The following is a 12,934-nucleotide window of genomic DNA, read 5'->3' on the forward strand; positions in this document are numbered from 1 at the left end:
CAACTGCACTCTTTCTTCTTTTGCAGCCCAAGCTCTCAAAAGAGTTATTTGTATCTCTTATTTCCCTTTCGTGGCCTACTCTTTCCATTTAACCCACTCCACTAATTCCACTGTGATAACTCTCATCATAGTCACCAGTGACTTATATGTCACTAAGTCCAGTAGATATTTTAGGAGTCAGCTTAGAGCAGCATCTTATACCACTGATCACTCATTCTTTTTATAACATCTTCTTCTATCTTCCAAGATCTTATAACGCATCTTCTTTGTTTTAAACACTCTTCTGGTTGTCTTCTTACATGTTTTGACACTCTTAGTACCCTGTTCTTGCTTGTTGTTTTGTAGCCAGACTTTCATGGTTGGATTTCCTCAGATCAGTGTGGAGACTTCTTCTGGCTTCTGACTCTACTCATCATCTATATGATTGTCAAATTTAAAACTCAACCAATATCATCAGTCAGAAATGATTTTTTCTGTAAGTAATAAGAAAAGGTGTGGCTCAAATGAGTATAGTTTTGTTTTTGTTTCATAAAGTCTGGAGGTAGCTTTTGCTGGCATGTTTCAGCTGTTCAATGACATTATTGCTGAAGTCTTTATGACTCTCCTGCATTTCCTCTCATGGCAACGATATAGCTGCTGAAGCTCCAGCCCCATTATATCTATATTGAAAGAGATAGAATAAGGTAGAGGTGAGGTAGTATATGTTTCAGGGAGCAAAGGTTTCCTGACAATGCCTGAACAAACTCAATCCTATGTCACATTGACCAGATCTTTTTCACATGACCATCACTACATACAAGAGACAAAGAAACAGAGGGCTGCTTATCCAGCTTGTATAGTATGAGTGCAAAAAAGAAAAGAGTTAGGAATTGTTATTGTGCAAGACAACTTACAGTTCTTTCAATCCTTACCAGGTCTTTCCACTGAGCTCCAGCTGCCATTTCAGCCTCTCTACTTGGATGTCTCCAAGGCACCTCAGAGTACACATACCTAACACTTAACTCATGATATTTCCTCTAAATCTTGTCATCTACCAGTGCTATCTCAAGAAATCACAGTGCTACTATTCATTCATCTACTAAAGCAGGAAACTAGAATTGTTATCCTTGACAGCTTTCTTTATTATCTCTCACACAAGCAAACACACACACACACACACACACACACACACACACACACCTGATAAAGTGGCAAGTCCTACCAATGTAGACTTCTAAATATTTTTTGAATTTCTTCACTTCCATCTGTTTTAGCCCCTATCACTCTAGTCCAAACTAATATTATCTCTTCCCTGGACAGCATCCTTTGGTGCTGTCCTCTATCCATTTCTCAAAGTGATGTTTTTAAAAATAGCTTAAACTATGATCCTCTTCTGGTTATTATTTTCAATTACTCTTAAAGTAGGAAGACTCTTAAAGCAAATAGTATGACCATAAAGTTCTTTCTGATCTGGTTGCTACCCACCTCTCTGACTTCATCTTATACTACTCCTCTTTGTTTCTTGCAGTGCTCATCTTCTAGAATGCACCCTGTCCTTCCAGATTTTTTGTTTGTTTAGTCTGGTTTAGTCTGGAACACTCCCTTCCTTCAAGTAGTTCATTCCTACTTACCTTTACATCTTGGCTGAAATACCATTTCCATGGAGAAGATATTCTTGATCTTTAAACCCGATTACAAGCTCCCGTTAAAACCACTCAAAGTTTCTAGTTTTCTTTCATGGCTTGTATCACAGTTTGTGATTATGTATTTATTTTCATGATTATTTAATTAACACCAGGTTCCCCCACTAGAATACAAGCCCCTTGAGAGGGGAGACCATGTTTATTTTTTCTGTTATCTCTAGTGGCTGGCCTGGCACAGGAATTAATATATATTTGTAGGAATTAATATATATTTGTTGAATAAATATTGACAGAGAATTGTGTTTGTACATTGGCAAATTTTAATCAAACAGAAAAGAACTTATTGATTTTTTACTATGTATCCAGCACTGTGATAAGAACAGATAAAAAGAGTACTAGTGAATCTGAGGAGACAGGATTTGTTGATCCTTTGTAAGGGAAAACTCAAAGAAGTGCCTTTTGAAAATCTCTGATACTTATCCCATGTCACAACCTAATTCTGCTGGCCATGCCATCTGGAAATTTTGGGATATTTAGTTCAAGATCAGTACAGTTACAGTGACTTATTCTTCCAGAATCCAGAGAAATAGAATATACAACTCATGTAAACCTCTTATAACCTTTGGTTTGGCTAATCTCCGTGAAACCCCTTATGCCCAACTTTCAGATGCCATAAATTCTCACTCTACCTATATACTCTGTCCTTCCCAAGTTAGAACTGACCAAAACCAATTGCTTATCAACATAACAACTGCAGGCATTACTTTAAGGAGACACCAGCAAATAAAACTGAAATAAATTCTTTCTACTCCTTTCTGCTTTAGATTAATGCCTGGATGTCAAAAGAAAGGTTGAACCCCAAATGAATAAATGAGCCTAACCTAGACTCCTGTATTTGCCATGCATTTCAACCATCATTTATTCTTTGAGATGAAGTTCACCTCATCTGCCCCAGAGTACACTGATTGTGATCTGCTAGCCAGACACCACTGAAAGAAGGAATAAATAAGGGGTCCATTTTAAATGAATGTGTTTGTAGTAACAGGTATGCCTATGTTTCCTGCCTTAGAATTTCCACTTCCTTTTTATAACTTGTTCTTTTCTTTAGCCAGACTAGCTTCATCTTTATGAATGGAGATGATGCTTCCATAAGAGATTTTTCTGAACTAGGTTGAGGGGTAGGGGACAGATGTGATCGAATGGTCACACAAATTTGTAGTACTGGGACTAGGCTAGTTCCTATGCATTCGGTTCCCCTGAAATCTTCATGTACTTCTCCAGGTACACCCTTACCCTCTTCTTCTCTCCAGGATGGGTCATATTGCAGGCTTCTGAGCCCTCTGATTTCCTTTAGATTCAGCAAATGAGAGGGGCCTGGATAGGAGATTAGAAAGAGACAGGAAAATGAGGTTTGAGTATTTATACCTCTGTCCCCTTCCTGTGAGGTCTCAAAGGATGGCAGTGTTTTAGTTGGAAAGACCCTACTCCTAGTAAGGTGTCCTCTCTAGGTGTCCTTTTCCTCCTGGGTTTGGTGATTTATCCCTGTTCTTGCTTCTCAAGGCTTGGGAGTGGGAGAGCTCTGCTACTCCAAGTCTGTGAGTGTCTCAAGGGCACATTCTGCAAGGTGTTGTCATGCACTGCCATTCTGCTTGTTCTTCAGAATTAAGTCCAGGTACACATTGTCCTCATCTCTTCCTCAACATTCATTCAGTATTCAAGGAGGTAGCCTTCCTATTGAGGTGTCGAGGTAAGTACAGAAAGTATCAGATGCTCTGCTTCATCAGAATGAAATGTGCAGATGATGTTGGCTATGTCCTGCTCCCCACTCTGCATGGCTTTCTCTCTGTGCCAGTTTTGTGATTTGCAAAGTGGTTTGGAAAGTTGTTAACAAACCTGTCACTGAGTGTCTATAGCAGTAGTTCCCAAATGCCAGTTCTAGACTGAATAGTCTGAGAGTGGTTGTTTAAGTTATAAATACAGATTCTTGAGTCCTGGGTACTAGAATGGAAGATCTGGCAGTCCATCTGGGAGGCTCTAAAATCAGTCCTTTTATAAGGTCCCCTAAATCTAGTCAGGTTTTGGAGCCATTGATCTGTGTCTCATTTCTTCAGCCTTCTGTTTCTCTTCTTGTTTCTTAAAGAGGCTGATATAGAGCTGCTACTATCAGGTGTGTGGATTTCGATCTCACTGTTGTCATATATAGTTACTCCCCTGTCACTCTATCATATCAGTTTGAGGAAAGTAAACTTTTCCAGTAACCTGATATGTCATTACCCAAAAACCTACAGGCCATGAGAATGCCTATAAGATCATATACACAATTTAAATCAAAATATTAAGTCCATTTCTAAGTCTTTCAAAATATATCCTCCTCCACACCATAGGAGGTATGGTCCTTCCTCTCATATTGTCCTCCAAATGCCTGGAATTTTAGCTTTGTCTGATCTTTATTCTCAAGCTCCATTTAACCTCTTGACCAGGTCAGCACATTTTCTTTCCTCCAACTTATTTTTTTATTTTCAGAGAAAACAATCCACCACTCCATTCTAGTATTCCTAAATCTTCCATTCTCTTCCAAAGTCAACTTTCTGCTAAAAGAAACACTACTGTTTTCCAAGCTGTTGAGAGCTTCTTAATAGGCTTTTTCAGGCAGCATCTTTCATTTTCACATTACATAACAATTTGGTGAATCCCATCAGGCTTTCCATTAACTCTCTGAGACTTGTCCCCACTAGATGGCACATCCAACCAGTCTGCTTTTTTAGTCTCTAATTCCTGAACTCATGCACAACTGCTTGTCCAGCCCTATGACTGTCCTGCCCCTCCACCAGACTCTTGTGCAAAGGCACACAGGACACTGCTTGAAATGCAGCTTCCAAGTCTAGTGCCATCCCAGTGTTTGATCTCTATTATTCTCCAATTTATTCAATTGTGAGTGATTATTCTTTTTACCTCCCAAAACCCAGTCTCATTATTTTCTCTAATAAACAGAACCCCTGATTTTTAGCTAAGTTCATGGCAACCCAAAATAAAGACTAATGACCTGTGCCAACTTTAGATATGGGACATGTCTTTCTTCATTTCTTACTCACCCCTGTGGAACTTTGCTAAAAGTGGCAGCTGCTTGGATTGTGAATTTGACCCAGGGACTCTGTTATGGGCCATGAAAATAGGGCAACATCCAGGGAAAACTCTGTGGTTGGTAACAAAGCCAGAGCCTTTAAGTATTTAGGAACAGAAGCACAATTCTAGCCTGGACTGTTTATTGTGTATTGTTCACATGTGAGTAAACTATATACTTAGACTTCCCTTATCCAGAGTTTCACTCTGTGCAATTTCATTTACCCTTGGTCAACCATGGTCCAGAAGCAGACAATCCTCTTAACATATTATCAGGACAATGGTAGCCTAATGCTACATCACAAAGCATACATCATTTCCCTTACTTCATCTCATCATGCAGCCATTCCGCTATCTCATGTTAGCATAAGAAGAGGACAGTGAATATAATATGATAAAATATTTTGAGAGAGAGGGCAAAAAGATCACATTTACATAACTTTTATTAAAGTATACCACTACGATAGTTTTATTTTATTATTAGGTACGTGTTAATCTCTTACGGTGCCTAATTATATATTAAACTTTGTCATAGATATGTACGTATAGTAGAAACAGTACATACAGTGTTCAATACTACCTGGGGTTTGAGGCATCCACTGGGGGTCTTGGAATGTGTTTCCCACAGATACGGGGGAGCACCCATAACATATTATTTAATATGGGTTATTTTGGGATTTCTGTCTCTCTCAACTAAACCTAATCCTAAGTGATTTAGAATTTGGTATCTGGCCAAGGGATATTGCAAGTAAATAGATCCAAAGTGAGTCATTGGATTAGTAAATTTGGTAGGATAGTAAAAGGTTTAATAAAATGTTGGGAAACATTCTGTTAAATCATTTCCAGCAGCACTTTGGAAAGCAAACCATGTGCTGATTGGCACTATAGAGAAAATGCAGAATGTTGGTGTGTGTTGGCCACTTCATGTCACTTTCAGCATAATCCCAAAGGAGAAAGATAAACTCAGGCCAGAGCTAGCTTATCTGCAGATAGAAGTAGAAATGAACATTCTTGGCTTGTGGCCTACAAATTGCCAAGGGCCCAGTAATTCGGGGTCTTGCCAGGATGACAAATCTAACTGCATTTGTATTCTGAATGGAGTGGTATAAAGCAAGGACTGCCGAACCACAGATAGGACTCTGCCCCAACACAGTTTCTAACAAACTTCTGATAACTGCTCTCTGCAAGAAACAGGAGTCACTTCAGAGGCACATATCAATTTAGGGAGGTTGTCTTCAGATGGCTGCAAGGAAGCCATACTTTATTTAGGTGAAAGAGAAAGGAGGAATCACATAGGAAAGTAAGACTGAGAACTTTTATATTAAAAGACCAGATCTTTGGCCAGGATTACCCACCCATGGAACAGATTGGACACAAAGAGATCAGAAGCCTATTAAGTTTCTGAGGGGATTGTATGACTAGAGAAACTGTAAACTCAGCCTACAAAAGTCTGTCCAGTCCCTAACATAATCCCTGGGCTCTAAAACCTGTGCCAGCAAGAAGCAGAATACAAAAACTGTGAACCCCCCTAAAAGGGCCTAACTCCCATGCCCATGTCAGATGGGCTCATGGAGGAAAATGGAAGAAAAGGAAGTCCCAGAGTGTAGAACCAGGGACCACAGAGGACAAAGATCAAAGAAGAACTTCATAAGTACAAGGAAAGGCAGCCAGGTGGGCTAAAAAAATTCTTTATGAGTTTTGCCCAGTTCTTGCTGCTATGGGCCAGTGACTATTGTTTTCCATTTTCTTTTTTGCTAAATGACTCTTTTTTACTACAGTGATTCTGTTTCTATTTCACGATTGTATGTTGGATGTGTGTTGGGGGAGAGATAAATAACTAGGCATAGGTATGATTATATTAAGTCCTTAACTTTTTTACTTCTGATAGCTTTGCAAATAAGAAATTTACGATGCCAAACATGCCTATTGTTCAATCATAAAGCACCCGTACAACTCTGGATTTTTCTTCTACTGTAGATAGCAAGTTAATTATGTATGGTAGAGTAACCTTACTACTGTAAATGCAAAACAAAAAAGAAGAAAAGCAAAAAAGGTTGAAGTTAAAAGTTGTGCATTACATTATACTTTTGATGACCTCCTGCTGGTTTTGAAGGAAAACAGCTAACTTTATTCTATTCTCCCTTGGTATTAACTTCAATTTCCTTTTCAAGCTTCTCAAACATACAATAAGCTTTTGATTATCAAGATTTCAAGTGTTCTACTAGACAGCCAATGTGTATTTATGAGTGGAATTACTAAAAAAGCAACTTGACTCCATCTAGGGAGCAGTTTCAGTGAGCCCTAAGTGATTCTCTGTGACTGTAGAGGAAACTCAAAAGAACTCGTTGGCCTTATTTTCACAATTGTTTTGTGCCTCCAGGGAAATGCACAGAAGTGTTGCTGAGAAGCATATATTATACATTTCTTGTTTATTTATGCCTTACCATATTCCAGAATGAATATAAGATGGTTTATGAAGATGCATATGATAACACAAATAAATTCACAAGAGGTGAGAAAGTTGAGGCAAAATAAAAAGTGTAAGAAAATAAGGTGTTACAAGTAATAAGATTAGCATATAAAAAGTATGTCATGAAATTGTATACATTTGCCAAAGAAGGGCCACCAATTTGTTTAAAGAATAAGAAACCATTAATTATGCTTTTTGTAGTGTTTGTAAGACAAAAACCAACCAGTAGCTCCGAAGAAGCATGACTATTTTGGAGAGACATGTGCCCTGTGGATCCTCATAGAATGGATAATGTCTTTAATTTGCTTTAGATTAAATACTTGTTTCATAAGATTATCTCTTATAACATCTTCCATTATAAACTGATAAAATCATTCTAAGGCACATGTAAGTTAATTATATAGTGGGTGGGTGTGGTAAGGAAATGTCTAGGGATCCAGGTATGTATATTTCTTATTAATTGACTTTATCTGAAGATAAATTCTGAAATATCTAGAATAATGGAGAACTGCATACTGTTGTGGCAATCATTTTCTTCCCTCACATTAATTAAATACTTATTCTCTGCAAAGCACAATGCTAAATTCAGGGAAGAGAATCCTTCAAGTAATGTTAGCATCTGTTTTTATTTGGGGAGAAAGATGACAGATGTTTAACAAATAATCTCAAAAATGGAAATATAATTATTAACTATGACAAGTATGCTAAGGGAAACATCTAGAAAGTTAATGATAGAGTAGGATTTATCCAGGCATGGGTGGAGGTTGTCATATCAAGAGGAAAAGAGAGGATAGTGGGAGTGGAAGAGAGGGGAGGGGTACAAAAGCAATCTGCAGTGAAAACAGCACATGCAACAGCACATTCTACATGACGTAGAATTTGGGTACCCCTGAGGGGAGAGAGAGAAGATCAGTGGGGGTGGAGGCAGGAGGGCAGAAGAGTTTTGTAAGACAAGACTAGAGATGGATGGAGGATGGACTGTGCTGCACCTCATAGTACTGAATGAGGAATTTAGATTTTAACCTAAAGCCAGTGCGAAGGCTTTGAAACAGGGGTGAGTGTGTGTGTGTGTGTGTGTATTAGTTCAGGGTGAGGGGGCAGAGCCTGCAGAGGTTAGGATAAGAATAAATATGAGGAGTAAAGTTAGAAGGCTCTTGTGATACAAAAGATCACAGTGACTGAAAGTACAGTGTTGCGATGGAAATGAAGAGGAGAATGGATTTGAGAAATACTAGGAGTTTAAATCAACGGGACTAATATTTTTGCCTTCAAGAGACTTAAATAACTATTGATTGGCAGTGATTTTGAGAATATATTTCCTAACATGTCCTTGGAGTGCAGTTATTTTATGTGGCAAGGTAAGTACAGAGCTGCATACTTTAAAAGCCGAGAATACTGAAGAGAGAATAAATAAAAGCTGAGCAGCCTTGGATAGAGACCATTTCATCTTCCTGTGAAGATGAGTAGAGAGGACCCAAGGCAGGGCCAAGATTCTCATCAGGAAGTAATTCTTTAAATCTACCTGAATGCACAGAACCAATAATGAAGACGATGTCCTCTGCTATTGAGTGTGGCTGGTGAGAATTTTAATTGGACAATTTACATAACAGATTTTTCTACCTTGACCATTAAAAAATCTCAGTAAAACACTCACATCAATGTCATTTCTTTTGCACTTTTGTGTGAATTCTTGTGCCTTCTGCAAAATGAGTGACACATTTCTTCTCATTTTTCTAAATGAAGTGAGCTGCTACAGAGGATGGTCAGATTAAAGCTGAGGTGAGCTCGCCAACAATAATGATTTTGATTTTGGATGAATTGATCTTTAGCTCTTCTTTCTAGCAATTCATAGATAACAAGGCCAGTTTTCAATTAAGACCACGTCTAGTTTGTGATCCTAAAATTGTGTCATCACAATTTATAGGTTTTTTTTTGTTTGTTTTGTTTTTAATCACAGAAGAACCGCTATGTCTAGTAGTCTCTAGGGCATCCATTCAGATCCTACAATAGTGGTTTAAAAGTGGACCAATAAAGCCTACCCCTGCATTAGCCCACTGGGAAGGTTCCCATTCTCAGGGTATCACAGAACAGGTTATTTGTGAAAATCAGTAGTCAGGAGTCTCCACAGAGCTCTTAGAGCTTAGAGCATAGCTTGTTCCTATTCATAGAATCTAAGGTTGTAGCATCGACAATACCTCCTGCCCCAGCTATGTTGCATTTATATAGCATTTATGTGTAAGACATTGTTCTAAGAGCTTTATTCAGCTTCAAAACCAACTTATTTTAGAAACAAGAAAACCAAGACACACAGCTAGGATGTGTCCAAGGTCACAGAACTAAGATATGGTTGAGCCAGGATCGAACTAGGCAGTCTTCTCTGGTATCTGTATTCTTAAATGCTCTACTAGGCTGACTGGGCTTGTGTGCTCAAGAAATGGTCAATCAATGTAGATGGAAATGGGTAGTAGCATTTCCTATTTGTTTTTTCTCTCCCTCTTATTTTTTTTTCCTGGAAAAATCAATGTTCACTTTGTTTTAGCAAAAGGAAATGCAGTGATACTCTGGGGGCTTAGTGGCTCTGAGAACACACAAAGGTTTCATACCACAACTCACTCACATTCAAGCCCAAAATCCAAGGCATATGGTACCTGGGACATGACTTGGTTTGGTTGTGACTTCTCTTCTGCCATGAAGGTTGCTAAAATTTAATATGACAGCACATTGGCAGAGAGTTTAATGATGTTTCTCATCTATTTCAGAATTAGCTTTATTTAAATATCAAATTCAGACACTATCATGAAGAACTATTTCTCTTATTTTTGTTAAGCAGCTATAAGTCCTATGCCCGATGGTGAAGACTGTAAAACCCCTGCTCAATGGATTCACATTCAGAAAGGAATCTGCACATTCTGTGCACCTCCTAACGGTGTCCCCAGAAAAGGCTGCTTATGCTTAGGAATAAGTTGCAAGGAATCCTTGACCTACCTTCCTATTTCTCAAAGGAAATGGAGACAATCAGGCAGGAACTGCCTCAGTTTTCATTCTCCACTGCATCAGTCTATCTGTATTTCCAGTCTTAGAGGTCAGCTCTGTAGATGGGCTTCTACACAGCAACTGAGAAAGGAGCACTTGCTAGTGCAAGAATAAACAGATAAATGGGGCAGAAATAAAATCTGTACGTCTTTCTGAGAGTATAAAGAAATAATATTATTCTAAAGGTGGTATTTTGAATTAGTATGAGAAATAGATGTATTAAGAGAAATGTTTCTAGGTCTATTAACTAACAATTTGTTATATATCAGTTGATAAATAAAAATGCATACATATATATAGCTAGGTCACCATTGTACCAATCCAGTTTTGGGGTACAAATAAGAAAAACTGACTCTGTATGTAAGCTGAAAAAAAATTATTAGTAAGGATTTTAGGTAGCTCACAAAATTAATGAGAACCCCATGAAACCATCTTGAGAAATGGACCTCCCATTATGGTTAAACAGGCTGTCTACTGCCAAAACACATTTGGCTGAGGAGATAATTAGGGGTGGAAGTCCAACTCATCTTCTGCTCACCAAGCCATGTGTCCTTGTATGTGCCGCATTGACCCAGAGGAAAAAAAAATGTCATATGTCTTCACACAAAAACCCCATCTATTTGCCAAGCTGTGCCACCCAGGCCCTGTGTCCACCTGGAGGGATATTTTGCTCTAATTAGCACAAGGTCATTATCCAGGCCAGTCATGTCTGCTCCCAGGACTAAGCTGATTGGCCTGGAGAGTCTGACCCTAAACAATGGATGCCACAGCAGACTACCCCAGACCCAAGATAGAGTGTTAACCACTGAAGTGAATTTGAAGCTGTTCCTGTTCTTTACCTCACTAACTCAAGGACTCTGGATGGCAGAGTCCAATGGCCAAGCTTCAGCCTTTTACCTGAAACTGATTGTCTGGGATGTGGGAATGCAAGTGTCTAGCTTTTTGACTTCCTAAAACAAAACATACAGTAGCATACTCTGTGTTACTGAAAGCCAAAATTTGATACAAGTTGGTTAAATGTTATGTTTTTAAGAAAAGAAAAAAATAGATATTGAATCTTAGGATGATAAAGGACTTTAGAAACAAAACAGAAGAAAAAAATTGCAAAGGCAAAAATTGATATATGTAGTGCAGAATTAAAAATTTTATGTCAATAAAACCTCCCTAACATATACGTTAAATGAGAAAATGGGGGGGTGGCAGGGAATAACATGCAAGATAAATGAAGATTTAATAAGCTATAAAAGTTTCTTAAAAACCATGAGAGACTGTGGACTCTGAGAAACAAACCGAGGGTTTTGGAAGGGAGGAGGGTGGGGGGGTTGGGTGAGCCTGGTGGTGGGTATTATGGAGGGCATGTATTGCATGGAGCACTGGGTGTGGTGCATAAACAATGAATATTGGAACACTGAAAAGAAATAAATAAAATAAAATAAAATGGAAAAAAAATCAATGGGAAAAATACCCTTCAGAACGGGAAAGGGGCTTAAGGGAACAATTCCCAGGAGAAATGAAGGAAGGAGGTGGGAAATGTTTGGTCTTTCTAGTTGTCTGTCCCATCTCATGGGTGGGAACTTTCAGAGGTGCAGAGCCAGGCCTGCAAGGGGCTGTGAGGATTGTTTCAGCATAAGCAATGAAAAGGACACTGAGCAAGAATGAGATAGTGAAAAATGAATTAAGGAGAACAGTCAGAACAACATTAAAAGGTTCAGGAGTTTCTCTCCCTACATTATCTCATTTAATCCTCAACTATGGAATGAATATTTTTATAACTTCTATTTCAGAACAGAGGAAATAAAAACTTAGAAAGCTCAAGGGGCTTCCCCAAGGTCCATCAAGCATGTGGATGAGACAGAATTTGAACCTACAGATGTTCATAGTTTATTGCTATTTTAGTTGCCAAAAATATTTATGGTATTTACGCTGCCATGGAACAAATAGAATTGTGACTTACGGTTCACAGTCATCATAGCTGATCTCATGTACTATCACGTCTCAGACAATTACACTTAACTTCGTCCTAGAACTTTACAGAAGGACATTGCCGCTTGGGTGGAGCCCTAAGAACTTTGGGGGTGGGTGTGTGGGTGTTATGATTTACTGTGCCTTGTTGCATCCCCTGCTTCTGTCCTGCCAACCTCACACTTGGCTCGACCCTTTTTTCCTAAGGAACAACAGCATAGACAAAAAAACTCCTCCCTGGGCAGAAGTGCTTCCATAGAGATGCTAAGCGAATTCTTTGAGCGGCCCCCTCCTTCCAACCCTTCCCCTCAGGCCACCCGCCCCTCTTCCTTACTCTTTGCAGCTGCAGAATCACCACTACATCCCTGCTCATTGTAAGTGACCAGACTAGGCAAATAGGAAGACGGATGGTTAGTCAGGGAAATTTGGGCCACCGTGATGGGAAAGGTGCAGAGGAAAACATTATGGCCTGAGTCCCTTTGAAACATGCTGACAGTTGACAGATGAGCATCCATAAAATGACAAAGGCCTCCCTGTGTAAAGCCCTTTGCCACCAGCACTTCTCCCTGGGAAACTAACTGCCCTCAACTGTCAGTGAAAATATTATTTTTTTTTCCTGGTAATTATTCTCATTTCTGTTTCTCTTACCACAGAATAATCAACATTATGTATATGTGTTTTCCCCATCCTGGTGACTGCCCACCAATTTTTCAATAAGAAGCAATGG

The sequence above is a fragment of the Enhydra lutris genome, unplaced genomic scaffold, assembly GCF_002288905.1.
Source record: "Enhydra lutris kenyoni isolate GAN:26980312 unplaced genomic scaffold, ASM228890v2 scaffoldscaffold3, whole genome shotgun sequence".
NCBI lineage: Eukaryota > Metazoa > Chordata > Mammalia > Carnivora > Mustelidae > Enhydra > Enhydra lutris.